The sequence below is a fragment of the Primulina eburnea genome, chromosome 18 (assembly GCF_022965805.1).
Source record: "Primulina eburnea isolate SZY01 chromosome 18, ASM2296580v1, whole genome shotgun sequence".
Taxonomy (NCBI): Eukaryota; Viridiplantae; Streptophyta; class Magnoliopsida; order Lamiales; family Gesneriaceae; genus Primulina; species Primulina eburnea.
Window position 1 is genome coordinate 23951490 of NC_133118.1, and position 12265 is coordinate 23963754.

A 12265-nucleotide genomic window follows, 5' to 3' on the forward strand; every position below is an offset into this window, starting at 1 on the left:
CACTATCGAACGAATTAATTAATTAACGAGGGGTAGGTGAACCGATATTCCCAACAAATTCATTTCTCATTGAATTTTACTCAACATTTTAGATATTAATTCTCATTCGTTAGCATTGAATTGTTTTATTTGCACGTTTATTTGAGCATAGTAGTGTTAAAACAATCAAATCCATTTGCGTCGCTAAATGTTCAATAACTGAAAATAATAATTGTTAAATACAGTCTTCAGTGGAACGATACTCGTACTCACGTACACTATATTATAACTTGACATCGTGCACTTGCGATTATTTTGAGCATATAAAACATATTTTTATTGAGGATTCCACAGTGCAAGTTTTGCTCGATCATTATCCTTACTCGGATGGTAACTAATGTCATAGTCGTAATCCTTCACTAGCTCTAGCCACCTCCATTGTCTCATGTACAATTGTTTCTTTGTGAAGAAGTACTTCAAGCTCTTGTGATCCGTGAAAATCTTGCACTTCTCCCTATAAAAATAGTGCCTCCATATCTTCAGGACGAATACTACTGCTGCTAGCTCAAGGTCATGAGTCGGATAATTCTTTTCATGGACCTTCAACTGTTTGGACGCATAAGCAATAACCCTATCATGCTGCATCAAAACTGCGCCCAAACCAAGTTTCAAAGCATCTATCTAAAGCACAAACTCTCCTTGCCCTAATGGCATAGCTAGGACCGACGCTGAAGTCAATCCCTGCTTTAGTCTGTCGAAACTATACTGGCATTCGGGTCCCAAACAGACTTCACGTTCTTCTTTGTCAAGGTGGTTAATGGCACTGCGATGGAAGAAAAACCCTATATGAACTTCCTGTAATACCCTGCCAGACCCAAGAAATTGCTGATCTCTGTCATGCTCTTCGGAACTGGCTAGTCTCTGACTGCCTCAACTTTTCCGAGATCAACCTCCACTCCATCTCGGGATATGATGTGGCCCAAGAATGCCACTCTATCTAGCCAGAACTCGCAATTACTGAACTTGGCATACAGCTGTCTGTCCTGTAAAGTATTCAGTACGGTCCTCAGATGCTGACTGTGCTCTTATCTGCTCTTCGAATATATCAATATTTAATCTATGAAAACTATGATGAACTGATCCAAATACAGCTGAAACTCGTGATTCACGAGGTCCATGAAGATCGGTGGCGCGTTGATCGGATTGAACGACATCACCATAAACTCATAATGCTCATAACATGTCCTGAAGGTTGTCTTTTGCACGTCAAATTATCTTACCTTCAACTCGTGGTATCCTGATCGGAGATCTAATCTTCGAGAATACTGATGCTCCCTGAAGCTGATCAAATAGATTATCGATCATGGGCAGTGGATACTTGTTCTTGATCGTGAACCTGTTCAGTTCTTTGTAATCAATGCAGAGCCGCATGCTGTCATCTTTCTTCTTAACAAACAGTACCGGTGCGCCCCATGGAGAAAAACTAGGGCGAATGAAACCCTTATCTAGAAAGTCATGTATCTGATCTTTCAGTTCCTTCATCTCTGTAGGTGCTAGACGGTAGGGTGCCTTAGAGATCGACACTGTACCTGGCATTAGCTCGATAGAGAAATCAACCTCCCTGTCTGGTGGAACGCCTGAAACATCGTTTGGGAAAACGCTGGGGAAATCCCTGACCACGTCGATGTCCTCTAGCCTCTGACTGACTGGCTCGGTCACTATCACAATACTGGCCAAAAATTCCTGACAACCTCTTCTCATGAGCTTCCTCACACATATGCAAGAAATGATGTGCGGTATCTGCTGGTTTCTGGCTGCCTAAAAAGTAAATGGCTGATCGCTGGGTGGTCGGACAGACACTGACCTCCGACGAAAATCTATAAAGGCTCCGTTCGAAGAAAGCCAGTCCATACCCAAAAATAATATCGAACTCCTGGTAAAGGTAGACAACCAAATCTTCCTGCACCGTATTTTTCTGCAACCGAAGCTCTAATCTGTTCACTCTCTGAGAAGTAAACATCTGATCTCCTGACGGAATTGAAACTTTGAATCCCAAATCCATAGCCTCTGGTATGATTTCTAGTCGTTTGACAAAAGATTCAGAAATAAATGAATGTGTAGCTTTGGAGTCTAGCAACGCGTACGTGGCTACACTTGAAATATATATCTTTCATGCGACAAAACTAACCATCAAATCTGATCGCGTTGAAAATTAAGAAATTTTCTGTAGCAATTATTCCAAAATCCTAGGAAAAATACTGATTTACTTCTAGGACCCAATCAAAAATCTCGAATTTTACCTCAAAATTTCGAAAATAGCAATTTGGCCCTTAAAGTTTCGATTTCTATACGATTTGGCCCTAAAATTTTCGAAAATTGCATTTTTTTTTCCCAAAAACTTTGAATTTAGCCCAATTAAAACCCAAAAATTCGAAAAAATCCAAAATAAAACTTTAAATTTTCAATTCTTGCAATTAGGTCTCTAAATCTTTCGGTTATTGCTATATGGTCCTTAAAACCCATTACTCAATTCAATTCAATCCTTAAGTCCACCTATTAGAACATGCAACCTAATTTATGCTAGGTTCTCAATCCCAAACTAATTACCAAAAAAATCATATAATACATGCAATCAAGGCGGTAAATAAAAATCTTTAAGCATTAAGCTTAACGGTGATCAATATAGATTCTGGCTCCGCTTCCGCCTCCTCTGCGTTCATCACATAGGCCCTGCCAGTAGTGAGGCCCTTGTTCTTAGGGCAATTAGATGCCTTCTGGCACTCTTCCTTCCATATAAATGATTTGAAGGTTACCCACACACTTGCCAAAGTGGAACCGATTGCACTGCTTGCATGGCTGCCTCTCTATAAGCTTAGGCGCCCATGGAGCCTGTGGTGGCCTCTGCTGTCTGAGCTACTTGAACTGACCCTGGAGATTCTACTGCCCCTGATGCTTCGGTGGCGCTTTGAACTGCTTTTTCTGTGGTTGTGAGCTAGACTGGGCCTGATGCCTCTTCCGCTGCATCTTTATATCAATGACCCTCAGAGCCTACTCCGCTTGAAAAGCACAAGTGGTGGCTTCGTAATTGCTCGTCGGTCTCATCAGCATAACATCCGGGCGCAAGATGGGTCTCAGGCCATCCATGAAATGTCCTCAGCTTCTGAGCGGCATCCCTAGCAATAAGGGGCACAAATTGACAGTCCTGTCAAACTTCCTGATACATTCGACCACATTCGAGTCCCTCTGTCAGAAACGCATGAACTCCCTCGTCAGGCGACCTCTGGCATCCGCATGGGAAATATTTGGTGTACAAAATCTCTTTGAACTGACTCCAAGTGAGAGTAGTCAAACCCACCTCATGAGCGGCTCCCTCCCACCAAAGTGATGTGTCATCTCTCAACATGTAAGTGGTGCACCTGACCTGGTCACAATCTCTCATCTGCAGATACGGAAAATGTAGCTCCAAAGAACTAATCCGACCCTCATCCACGAAATGGTCAGTTGTACCCCCGAACTCCTTCGGATTCAGCTGTCTGAACTGCTCATATACGTTTGTCTGGGGTCGGGGAGCCTGTTGTGCCTGCTCTATTAGTCTAGCAATGCCATCGAGGACTTGAGTAGCTACGTCCCATGGCGGTGGCGGCGGCGGTGGGAGGCATCTGTAATGACCCGATTTAATTATATGTTATTTGGCGATAATTAAGATTAATTATTTTAAATTGAGTAATTTAAAATAATTAAGCCAAATAATTAAATTGTGTGTTTATGCATATTTAAATATTATAGCATACGAAAGTTGAAATAAAATAGACTGGGTCAAGTTCGAATCGAAAAGATAAAAGATAAACACATATAATATATATATATATATATAATAATATATAACATACACATATATATATATATATATATATATGTATGTAATATGAAAATAATAATAAGAATAACAATAATATCATCTTCCTTGGAAACCTTGTGCGCCTTCACCATTTTCCCGTAGCTTCTGTGCTTCACAATTTCACCAATTTCGTCCGCTTCGATCGATCATAGCTCCATCACCGGTCGCCGAAAAATTAAACTAAATATACGGTTGGAAAGCTCTCGACGTAAGCTTTCCGTTGAGACCACTTTCGATAGGAAAAATGAGATTTTCGAAGACCCGTCTAACAAACACCGCCGATTTCGCCGTTGAAATCGACGTCTTCCGTCGCTCAAAACTAAAAATTGATTGAGGGGTTTTGTTCCTTGTGGTGTAAACTTTATTTTGATACCACTTTTGTAAATTTTCGAGAACGACCCATCTGCTTCGTTTTTCTGTGTGATTCCGGTTATCTTCTCCGGCGAGTTGCCGCCTGTTGCCGGTGAGCTTCGGTTTAGGCTCGATTTTAGCGACTGTTATTGGAGGTACAAATTGTATCGGTGCGAATCGTTGCCTATGTGAATTTAATTCAATTTAGACTCCAATATTGTATCATTATTAATTAATTATTGGGTTCTTGTTGTAGGTTCCGGTATTGTGCGAGTTGGAGGTATAAGCTGGTGAACCTAGAATTTATCGCAGTCGCTTAAATATTAGTTTGGCGTCATTTAAAGCTAAAAAGAATATTTTGCGACGATAAAATAGAAATGATTGATTTTAGGCATTTTAGTCAAATATTGGAATTTTAGAAATTTAAAACGCCAAAATTGTTGAAATTGGATTTTTAGTGAATTTAAATGGTTTTGGAATTTTTATATGATAATAAGACCATTTAAATTAATATTCAGTGATTTGTCTGAGTTGGCATTTCCAGGACTTTCTTGAGGATTTAAGTTACTGGTAAATTAGTTGAGGTACGTAGAGATCAGTTATTTTCACGATGTCTGACAGAGGCATCTGATGATCCTGTGTATGATTTATTTGCTATTTGCTGATTTATGTGATATTATATGATGACTCGCATATTATCAGTTGGTAATTGATGTGCAAAATAAAATAAAATATTTCTTTTTTTTACACACATTTTATTTTAGTTAGACACATCAATACCACTGAACATATCATATTGAGCCTATCTGTTATTGAGATCCAGTTATATTTCGGTTGAGATCCGTTATATATATGATATGATATGGTGTCCTGGAGATGTTTGGCTACCTTGATTCGGTCCGGCTTAGGTAGTTGCTGGCATCAAGTGTGAAGCCATATCCCCAGACACTGTCCGCTGAGTCGTGGACCAGCTCGAGCATATATGTATGATTGTTGATATCGATCATTTGACTCCTGATATCCTGTTATCTTGCACCTATTCATGCATTGCATTCATGCATGGCATCATTGCATTTCTATGTCATATATCGTGGTTTCTTGATGTCTCGTACTGGGGTTACTGACCCCCGAGAGGGGGCTGTCGTGTCTTTTGTGTGTGGACATGACAGGTGGTACAGGTGGTTCGACCTCAGGCGCTCGAGAGGAAGCCTCAGGAAGTACCAGAGCTCCTTGAGAGTAGACTCAGTTGTATTTAGGTATTGCGTGGTGTTGCTGTCTTCCAGATAAGATATGTATATATTTGCAGGATTGTATTATGGTATTATCGAGCCTTGTCGGCTCTATGATATTTTGATTTGCATATGTCATGATCGTGTCTGGCTGACACGTGTGTATGCTGTTGTGTTTATTGAGGGCACATGTTGTTTATTTTGAGTATTTGATTTTCTGGTATGTCCTATTTACAGGAAGGTCATGTCGAAATTTTTATAGGCCCAAACGCAAATTTTTAACTCACTTTTCCGCTGTTTACTGATTAATCATGATTGCATGTTAATAAATCGTTATTAGGATAACGGGCCCTCACAGTTGGTATCAGAGCGTAGACTGGGATACGCTCGCACTAGAGTTAGTACACTCGAGTTTAGGCACAAGAAATTTGTGCGCATTTGTTTGATTATTTGAAATTACTTGCTCTTGTCTGGCATGAATTACATGTTAGTATCTTAGGGATATAACATGTAGATTATACATTTGAGTTTTATTTCAGTGTGTTGGCTTACATTGAGGTTATTGAATATTTTGGGAATTTAACCTTAAATCCTGTAGAATGGCAACTAGAGGAAATAAAGGTAAAGGAAAAGAAGTGGCTCAGGAGTCTGGGGCACAGAATATCGGAGGAAATGATAGAGTTCCTCAAGGTAGGCGCGTGCGTCCTGCTGTAGAGGTAGCCGCTAGAGCTGATGCAGAGGTAGAACAATATGTGCATAGAGTTGATGAAATGGAATTTTTATGGTCGAGGATCACAGGCAAAGATACCGTTAGTCTCAGCGATGGAAATTTTAGATTATTATCTTTAGGAAATGAGGGATATATGGTTTATGTTGTGGATGCTACCAAGAAAGAACCGAAATTATCTGATATCCCAATAGCAAAAGAATTTGCTGATGTCTTTCCTGAAGAAATACCAGGCTTTCCACCGCAGAGAGAAATTGATTTTAGCATTGACTTGATGCCGGGTACTGCGCCGATCTCTAGAGCGCCATACAGAATGGCTCCTGCAGAACTAAAAGAATTGAAAGAGCATTTACGATTGGTTTTTCAAACAATTTGAGATTCTCAATTGTATGCTAAGTTGTCAAAGTGTGAATTTTGGATGGATAGCGTGATATTTTTGGGCCACGTGATATCAGCCCAATGTATATCTGTAGATCCGAGTAAAGTTGAAGCAGTCCTGAATTGGGCTAGACCAACCAATATACTAGAGATTCGAAGTTTTATGGGATTGGCTGGTTGTTACAGACGATTCATTGAAGGATTTTCGCAGATTGCCCGACCTATTACCCAACTAACTAAGAAAGATGCAAGATTTATTTGGTCAGATGAATGTGAGAATAGTTTTCTTACATTGAAAGAGAAGCTGACAACAGCACCAGTGTTGGCATTACCATCTGGATCAGGTGGATTTGTGGTTTGTACTGATGCATCATCAAGAGGTTTGGGATGTGTTTTAATGCAACATGGAAAAGTTATTGCCTATGCTACAAGGCAATTGAAAACACATGAATCCCGATATCCAGTTCATGATCTTGAACTAGCAGCCATTGTTTTTGCTTTAAAAGTTTGGCGACATTATCTATACGGTGAGCAGTTTATTATCTACTCAGATCATAAGAGTTTGAAATATCTGTTTACTCAATCAGAACTGAATATGAGGCAGAGACGATGGTTAGATTTGTTGAAAGATTTTGACTGTGAAATACAGTATCGGCCAGGAAAAATTATCAAGTTGTAGATGCATTAAGCCGGAAGTATCAGGATGTTATGATAGCATCTATCCATGTCTGGCAGAATTATGATGATTTATGTACTTCTGATTGGAATTTTCAGCCGAAAGGCAATCATTTTATTGTATCTGCTTTACAATTTGAGCCGAAGATTATTTCGAAGATCAAGAAAGCTCAAAAGAATGATTCACAGGTTCAGAAATCGAAAGATCTGGTTTTGTCTGGTAACCCAGATAAACACAATATCTCATCAGATGGTTGTTTACGAATGAATAACAGGTTGGTGGTACCAAATGTCACGGGATTGAGAGAAGCATTGCTTCAAGAGGCACATTGTAGCCGTCATAGTGTCCATCCTGGTACTCATAGAATGTACCACATACTGAAGCCATATTTCTGGTGGGATGCGATGAAAAGAGACATTTCAGAATTTGTAGCGAAATGTTTGACATGCCAGCAGGTTAAAGCCGAGAGAATGAAACCTGGAGGTATGTTACAGAGTTTAGAAATACCACAATGGAACTGGGAACATATTGCAATGGATTTCGTGACTCACTTGCCCAAATCAAACAGAGGTTGTGATGCTATCTGGGTGATAGTCGACAGATTGTCCAAATCAACACACTTTATTCCATACGATCGTACTTATGCTTATAATAAAATGGCACGATTATATGTGGATAATGTTATTCGATTGCATGGAGTTCCAGTATCTATTGTATCCGACCGAGATCCTAGATTTGCTTCCAAGTTTTGGAGTAGTCTTCAGAATGCTTTGGGTACTAAGTTCGTAATGAGCACAGCTTATCATCCCCAAACAGATGGTCAGACAGAGAGGACTATACAAACTTTGGAAGATATGTTACGATCAGTGGTTATGGATTTTGGTGGAAACTGGCAAGAATCTTTACCCTTGGTTGAATTCTCCTACAATAATAGTTTTCAAACAACTATTGGGATGACACCATTCGAAGCTTTGTATGGTAGAAGGTGTCGATCTCCCGTATGTTGGAATGAAGTTGGAGAAAAACCATTGGCACAACCTGAGTTTGTTGAAGAAATGAATGAAAAGATTAATTTGATTAGAAAAAGAATGAAAGCATCACAGGATTGTCAAGCTAGCTACGCAAATAAAAGACGTAGACCTTTAGAATTTCAAGTTGGCGATCAAGTTTTCTTGAAAGTTTCACCGTTTCGTGGAACGATGAGATTTGGGCGAAAAAGGAAGTTAGCTCCACGTTATATTGGACCGTATACTATTATTGAGAGGATCGGTTTATTGGCTTATAGATTGGACTTGCCGCAGAGTTTGTCTGCTATTCATGATGTGTTTCATGTATCTATGCTGCGGAAGTATGAGCCGGATCCATCTCATGTTCTGAGACCCGAGGATGTGGAGTTGGACAGTTCTCTTAGCTATGTTGAGTATCCTATACAGATTCTTAATCGAAAGGATAAGCAACTTCGAAATAAGACGATTCCACTGGTTATGGTACAGTGGAGTAGACATGGGACTGAGGAGGCTACATGGGAATTGGAGGCTAAAATGCGTCAAGAATGGCCTCACTTGTTTGAAACTGTCACAAATTATTCCATGTACTCTGACTTTCCTATGTACTATCAGTGGTAGATGTGTGACTATGTTGTACATAATGTGTGTGTTGTGTGTTTCGATTTCGAGGACGAAATCTTTTGTTAGAGGGGGAGAAATGTAATGACCCGATTTAATTATATGTTATTTGGCGATAATTAAGATTAATTATTTTAAATTGAGTAATTTAAAATAATTAAGCCAAATAATTAAATTGTGTGTTTATGCATATTTAAATGTTATAGCACACGAAAGTTGAAATAAAATAGGACCGGGTCAAGTTCGAATCGAAAAGATAAAAGATAAACACATATAATATATATATATATATATATATATATATATATATATATATATATATATGTATGTATGTAATATGAAATAATAATAAGAATAACAATAATACTCATCTTCCTTGGAAACCGTGCGCGCCTTCACCATTTTCCCGTAGCTTCTGTTCTTCACAATTTCACCAATTTCGTCCGCTTCGATCGATCATAGCTCCATCACCGGTCGCCGAAAAATTAAACTAAATATACGGTTGGAAAGCTCTCGACGTAAGCTTTCCGTTGATACCACTTTCGATAGGAAAAATCGAGATTTTCGAAAACCCGTCTAACAACACCGCCGGTTTCGCCGTTGAAATCGACGTCTTCCGTCGCTCAAAACTAAAAATTGATTGAGGGGTTTTGTTCCTTGTGGTGTAAGCTTTCTTTTGATACCACTTTTGTAAATTTTCGAGAACGACCCATCGGCTTCATTTTTCTGTGTGATTCCGGTCATCTTCTCCGGCGAGTTGCCGCCTGTTGCCGGTGAGCTTCGGTTTAGGCTCGATTTTAGCCACTGTTATTGGAGGTACAAGTTGTATCGGTGCGAATCTTTGCCTATGTGAATTTAATTCAATTTAGACTCCAATATTGTATCATTATTAATTAATTATTGGGTTCTTGTTGTAGGTTCCGGTATTGTGCGAGTTGGAGGTATAAGCTGGTGAACCTAGAATTTATCGCAGTCGCTTAAATATTAGTTTGGCGTCATTTAAAGCTAAAAAGAATATTTTGCGACGATAAAATAGAAATGATTGATTTTAGGCATTTTAGTCAAATATTGGAATTTTAGAAATTTAAAACGCCAAAATTGTTGAAATTGGATTTTTAGTGAATTTAAATGGTTTTGGAATTTTTATATGATAATAAGACCATTTAAATTAATATTCAGGTGATTTGTCTGAGTTGGCATTTCCAGGACTTTCTTGAGGATTTAAGTTACTGGTAAATTAGTTGAGGTACGTAGAGATCAGTTATTTTCACGATGTCTGACAGAGGCATCTGATGATCCTGTGTATGATTTATTTGCTATTTGCTTATTTATGTGATATTATATGCTGACTCGCATATTATGAGTTGGTAATTGATGTGCAAAATAAAATAAAATATTTCTTTTGTTTACACACATTTTATTTTAGTTAGACACATCAATACCACTGAACATATCATATTGAGCCTATCTGTTATTGAGATCCAGTTATATTTCGGTTGAGATCCGTTATATATATGATATGATATGGTGTCCTGGAGATGTTTGGCTACCTTGATTCGGTCCGGCTTAGGTAGTTGCTGGCATCCAGTGTGAAGCCATATCCCCAGACACTGTCCGCTGAGTCGTGGACGGGTCCGCTGAGTCGTGGACCAGCTCGAGTATATATGTATGATTGTTGATATCGATCATTTGACTCCTGATATCCTGATATCTTGCACCTATTCATGCATTGCATTCATGCATGGCATCATTGCATTTCTATGTCATATATCGTGGTTTCTTGATGTCTCGTACTGGGGTTACTGACCCCCGAGAGGGGGCTGTCGTGTCTTTTGTGTGTGGATATGACAGGTGGTACAGGTGGTTCGACCTCAGGCGCTCGAGAGGAAGCCTCAGGAAGTACCAAAGCTCCTTGAGAGTAGACTCAGTTGTATTTAGGTATTGCGTGGTGTTGCTGTCTCCCAGATAGGATATGTATATATTTGGAGGATTGTATTATGGTATTATCGAGCTTTGTCGGCTCTATGATATTTTGATTTGCATATGTCATGATCGTGTCTGGCTGACACGTGTGTATGCTGTTGTGTTTATTGAGGGCACATGTTGTTTATTTTGAGTATTTGATTTTCTGGTATGTCCTATTTACAGGAAGGTCATGCCGAAATTTTTATAGGCCCAAACGCAAATTTTTAACTCACTTTTCCGCTGTTTACTGATTAATCATGATTGCATGTTAATAAATCGTTATTAGGATAACGGGCCCTCACAGCATCTATCGCCTCCAATAGTATCATCCTGTCGGTCAATGCTAGGGGTGCGTCTGGGAGGAATGATATTTGAATACAGTCCAAATTCTAAACGTAACCCATCATGCAATCTAGTCTAGTTTTCAAAACATTTAATTCTTAAATCATGAAAGCAGCTAAACATGCACTGTAAATCGTTGTAAAACATGTATCATGTAATCATTCAGGTGATAGGACAAAAACATTAAAAACATGCAAACTTACAGACTTGAGGCTTGAAGACTGACCTGCAGAAGCTGACGGTGGCACAACCTTACACATGACCCTTGCTCTGATACCAACTGAAATGCCTACAATTTGAGTTGTTTAAAACTAAATCTCTAATATAAACATTTTATGCATGTATGCGATAACAACTGAAAATTTAAACATTTTAAAATAAGAGTACTCCGCCATCAATAAAAACGATGCAGTAAAAATACATCAAAACGTCAAACATGCAAAACTCCTGCCAACCATCAACATATAAATGAAAAAGTATGAAAATATCCAAAATTTCTCCTAACTCGTAAACATGTTGCGCGGAAAGTAAGGTCCTCGGGTTAGCGTGTGCAAATCAAGCCCCACCTACTCAAACTTCGGTGCCTCCAGTCTCCTCATCGATATGCTCACCTGCATCATGAACGCAAAGTGAATCTAAAAACTCAACACACCAAAATCGTTATAAAAATACATTTCGTGATCTTAAAAAAGCTTGAGCTTAAACATATCATAATAAAGCATAACATGTCAAAACATGTCTCAACATATCACCATACACGTGTCCATTTTCTTTAATTGAATTCTGTTCATTAGTTGTGACTTTCGTAATAGCTCTATCATATCAGCTCTATTCGATGGATCCATCTACGTATAACCGTGGTTCCCGGCGGAGGAGGCATCAGCGACAATATTACCCATCCATTGAGCCTTGGCCTTACATGTCATTGTATTAGTATTAATCACAACCAACTCTCATTTTTCAAAAGATGTCATCATATTCATCACTTATAAAATCATGCATATACGTAAATTTTATTAAAATCAAGCATGCAACGTATTTTTCATAATTACATAAAAAGTCATGATCATGATATCATATACATTTAGAAACGTG

General features: G+C 38.8%; 1 long non-coding RNA gene across 1 annotated transcript; it reads left to right on the forward strand.

Moving 5' to 3' along the window:
* Window positions 1–9234: 9234 nt before the first annotated feature.
* Window positions 9235–11126, forward strand: LOC140820216 (uncharacterized). The gene is made up of 3 exons (XR_012115373.1): window positions 9235–9694; window positions 9781–10109; window positions 10715–11126. It is a non-coding gene; the product is annotated as an uncharacterized lncRNA (long non-coding RNA).
* The last annotated feature ends 1139 nt before the right edge of the window (window positions 11127–12265 follow it).